This window comes from Triticum urartu, chromosome 4A, assembly GCF_056163025.1.
Source record: "Triticum urartu cultivar PI428250 chromosome 4A, HENAU_Tu73, whole genome shotgun sequence".
NCBI classification, from domain to species: Eukaryota; Viridiplantae; Streptophyta; class Magnoliopsida; order Poales; family Poaceae; genus Triticum; species Triticum urartu.
Genome location: NC_141876.1, coordinates 565107027 through 565111951, shown reverse-complemented (window position 1 = coordinate 565111951; position 4925 = coordinate 565107027). Strand labels below are relative to the sequence as shown.

Genomic DNA, 4925 nt, shown 5'->3' with positions numbered 1-4925 from the left:
ATAAAAGCGTTTAGATCACTAAAGTAATAATCTTATTCTTTTGAGGAAACACTAAAGTAATAATCTAAACGCTCTTATATTTCTTTACGAAAGGAGTAGTAGCTAGTTAGGTTAGATCTACGTTTCATTTACTTGTGGCTGGAACGGTATGCGGTTTTCAGTGGTAATGGAACCGGCCCTATGCACAGTTTAGATCAACATGCTGTACAATGGTTCAACAGTAAAGATTTCCACCGAAGCTATGGAAGGTTCAATAATCAATAGTGAATAACTTTTGCCGAAGCAATAGTTGACCCCACAATCTAACTGTTGTGGTCTACTGGTCACAGTTCAGAGTTTCTGTGCTCGTAGTGACAATACATCAGCAGTAGCGCTGCCGCCAAGGGTCCAAAACCGGAGTAGTCGTGTCATATCATCCGAGAATATTTGCCGGATGTTGATGATTGGTGGCAGTGCATTGGCAGCTCCCTTCGTCGCCAATCTGCGTGAACGCTGCCGTGAGCCCGGGCAAGACATTGTCAAACGCGATCCTTAAGCCGGTGGGAGCACGACAACTCCATCCTCCCATGATCGGCGGGCACGCATCCCTGAAGGTACGCTCCACACGTCGCGAGGACGTATCTCCTGCGTCGGCGGAAGTGGTCCCCGATGAACCCCTCGAAGCCCCGCGGCGGTCGGCGCAACAGATGGAGCATGGTCCGAAGAGTGAGCAAGAAGGCGTTCTCGTTATAAGGCAACGTGTGACGGCGGCCCTGTGGCGTGCCGACCAGGTGATCGTAGTTGGCCTCGTTGGAGTAGGGCTGGTCGTTGAGGACGAGGGCCTGGGGGGAGACGGCGACCTGAAGGAGGCTCGACGTCCCTGGCACCCAGACCTCGGTGCCCTCACCGTCGAAGGTGTTGAGCAGGCTGAGGCACACCGTGCCAGAGGCATACAAGTTTGGGTTCAGACGGTTACCGAAGGAGTGGTATTACACCTGCGGTGGCACGTCCGGGTAGGACAACAGTAGCTGCAGGTCGAAGAAGAAGAGCCCATCCTGGTAAGGCGTCCCGCTCGCGCCCACCATCGCCACCCGGAGCAGGTCCATACGGTCCTCGAACGCCCGTACATAGATTGTGTCTGCATACATATATAGATTGATGTGCCAATTTCATCCATCGAATCATTACTAAGATATACTGACACGTATATAAGTTACACTCGAAGGCCACACGTACCGGGCAAGCTGTCCTGCAGTATCTTCCACTCCTTCTGCACTGTTTTTACCCACTTCTTTCCGCCGTTGCTGCCCTGCGGTTCATTTGGCAAAAGAGAGCATTGCTTAGCTTATGTTCAATTTGCGGTTTGTTGTACTACGACATGACTTAGAATATACAATATTTCGTTGCAGGAAATCCCTGCTACGGTGTATTGACACCAACCAATTAATTATGTCATGGTTGTAATGATCTAAAGGACGTGTCCGCCTGCATCCCTAAATGATGGGGTGGCGTGCATACACGATACTGCAGGATGGATTGTCCTTGTTAGGAGTGATAACACATGAGAAGACTACTAGCCGAATTATAGACCAACATCAGGTTAATCGGAAATTACTAAGTCGTCCTTAAGCTAAATAAATTCCTAGCTGAGCCATACTAACCACTAGATCAACTTAATCTTGCACATTAAATCATGCAGTATGATGTATCTTTAAAGAAGCTCCAAATTTTATTGCAAAAACTTCAGGAAAAGAAAATTAAAGTTCATCATCTCGTGTAACAAGCGGAAAGCGTGCCTTCTTCCAACTAAATAAAAACAAAGGAAAGAGTGCCTCTTGGCTTCTACATGTGCCTATATTGGGAGAACTAAAGCCATTTGAAAAAGAGAAAGATTAGCGAAAGTAAGAGCAGGTATAACAAGATGATGTAACCAGGCTATAAGGAGCACTATCTTTTTGCTATCATAGAGCAATAAGAGAAACGTGTTGTAGATTAAGATCAGTTGCAGCACTAGCTCCATAAAGCTTTGTGAGAGAGTAAGATGAGCCAAGTAGTACATATTTATAGCTAATTGGCCTCTATAGCTAACTGCTACCCACACATGTCGACTATAAAATTAGCTATAGATGGTATGGCAATAATATATAGTCAGCTAACAGGCCTCTACTGTTATCTCTGAGGGAAAAGGATATAAAAGATGAACCTGATCCACCGTGTCAAGGTAATGATGATCCGGAGGACTCTTCACCACGTCGAAGTTTGGGAACTTAAACGGGCCGTCATCTCCAATGACATCCTTGGCCTTGATCACCACATTATCGACAGAGTCGTCATCGCTGTCGTCGACACTTGCATCGCTTCTTTCCATTGAATCAGCAAGGCCAGCCTCCATGACGGCGCCACCAACGTTAGCGTCCTCATGACTAACCGTGGATACATGTGTGGGCGCTTCCACATTCTGCATGGTTGTAGCAGGGCCATCTAGTTCGTTCACAGAACAATCACCACCCTCTATGTTTCTAGCATCTGCTGGATCATGTGGATCATTTACCTGTAATTGAACATTGCCATATCATTCCTACGCTAATGTGTGATGCTATAAGTTAAGGTGCATGCATGGGATAATGTTCCTAGCTAGATATATAGTAGATACCACGTTGGCAACATCCAACTCCGGAGAAGCACCGACATCTTCCTCCTCCTCCTCGCCCCACTCCCAGCCATACATTTCAGCGTACAGTTGTGTGTAGTGCTCCTTGTTGGCGACACTGATCTCATGGGGGAACACCTGAAACATCACATGGAAATTAAGCAGCTATATTTAAGTCGAGTCGAGATAGGTGCCATCTTTTTGTAATACTACATATCATATTAAATCAAATTGTAACAGAAGGTGCACGGCAAATTCGCCATGCATGCTGCGTCCATATTACTACCATTGACGTGCTGCCGTCACTCCACTTGACTTGGACGTGGCCGTCATTCAGGTCAACAACGCGCCCGACCCATGGAAGATCGGCGGGGGCGCTCTTGGCATGTGGTATTTGCTGCGCTGCTGGTGTGCTCTCGATGACGCTTGATAGCACACGAACGACGACGTCTCCGTGGAGAACAGAGTGGTGCGGGTCCCTGCCCAGATCATACGCACTCACCGTATCCTCGCACTCGACCTCCAAGCCGCCGGCCTCGCTGTCGGGCCGCATCGCCGCCGCCTTGAACCATGACACGTGCACCGTTTGGTCTTTGGAATTCAGGCTTCTGACAACGCCGACACGCCTAGTTGATCCACTGGCAGCACCCACGCCATCTCCGGCAACACCATCTACCGTGTCGCCAGGAGCGTTGTCAACAACGTACTGCCCAGGAAAGAAGTCGTGCTCCATGATGAACTCGTAGGGGCTGAGTGTCGTTGATCTAGCCCCATACTGCCGCGTGCCGTCCTGCCACAGCACGTCGACGGTGGTGTTGCTGTTGGCAACTGTCATGGTGGGCAGCAGGGCCGTGTGCGCGTGCAATGAACTTATGTGTCGCTGCTCATCACTAAGAAGAAAGCAGCGGTCGCCCAGCCGCCAGCTGCAATCGGGCGCAGAGCAGAAGTAAGTCAGGCTGTCGGGCTGCTGGTAAGGTGGAGGAGCGGACTCCTCGACCAGTTGTTGATTGGTGCCGTGTTGCGCCGACGCGATCCAGTAAACGAAGACGCCGGCCATCTCCACGCTGGCCACCGTGCCTATTTCGTGCTCCGGCTTCCAGTGGCCGCTTAGCCACCGCGATCCTTTGAAGACGGTGGGGGAGGAGTTCTTGGCAGTGACGCGCTCCCCCGGGTAGAAGGCGACGTTCGTCTCGGGGATATGATAGGCCTGTTCATTTGTCGCCGATTTTAACCCCTGGGACTCCAGATGGGCGACCCTGCAGACGGCGCCGTCGTCGAACAAGACGTCGACGTCCAGAGGCACCGCGACCACCCGGCCCAGCCATGCCCCGGACAAGACGTAGTCGCCAAGGCTGAGTGCTCTGACACGTCGCAGCCCAGCCGGCGACGCCCCCAGGATCTGATTCACCGTCGCGCCCCCGCGTTCGTTGAGCTGGACGAGGTGGAGATCGGTGGTGACCCCGGTGACGACGCCGATCTGGCCACCGACGTCCGACGCCGACCCGACCATCTGACCGACATGGATGGAGCTTCTGTCGACGACGGCGATATCATCAAGCTTCTTGGTCACCAGCGTGCCGTCGAGGCGGAACAGCGTGCAGGTGCGGTCCTCCCCGTTGTACGAAACCAGCAGGCCGCGGTCGACGAGCGTGCGATTGCCACGCTTCGGGTAGAAGCGCACAAGGTCTCGCAACTCTAGCGTAGTACGCATCTCGGCGCCCATCTCGGTTATATCTTCTCCGATCGGTCGATCGATCGATGTGATGATCTCGTTCTTCTTGATCGAGGGCGTGTATGGAAAACGTATATCTAGCCGTCGCTAGATATATATAAGGGCTAATCAAAATTTGTACGTGTACTTACCTTTTGCGGGACGGGACTAGTAAAATCCATGTGTTGCATCCCTCAAAAAATTAAATCCATGTGTTGCACGTAACAATTAATGGCCACCCTGATGACACAGCCTGGTTTCTTTCTTCAAGAGGAAGGAAAGAAAAGTGATCTCGGCCAGCGAGTAGCCTTCCGCGGTGGTCCTCCGGCGGCTCTTCCGGTGACCTCTTATGGTCGATGGTGAGAGGGGTCATCGGTTCAGAGCATGTAGTTTTAGGTTTTAGGTCTTACTACCTCCGTCTTGGTTTATTTATATTTACGGTTATATTTCAACCATAATTTTAAGGGTGATATTCTGCGTCGGGGCACCGGCTCAAATTTGGGCCGGCCCGCTGCCGAGCGTTGGATGTGTACGCGTGAATGGACGAGATTGCTGCGACCAAGTCATCTTCTTCCTCCCGCACAA

General features: G+C 51.1%; 1 pseudogene; it reads right to left on the bottom strand.

The window, feature by feature from the left end:
- Positions 1-412: 412 nt before the first annotated feature.
- Positions 413-4352, bottom strand: LOC125554879 (putative ubiquitin-conjugating enzyme E2 23; annotated as a pseudogene).
- Between the last annotated feature and the right edge of the window lie 573 nt (positions 4353-4925).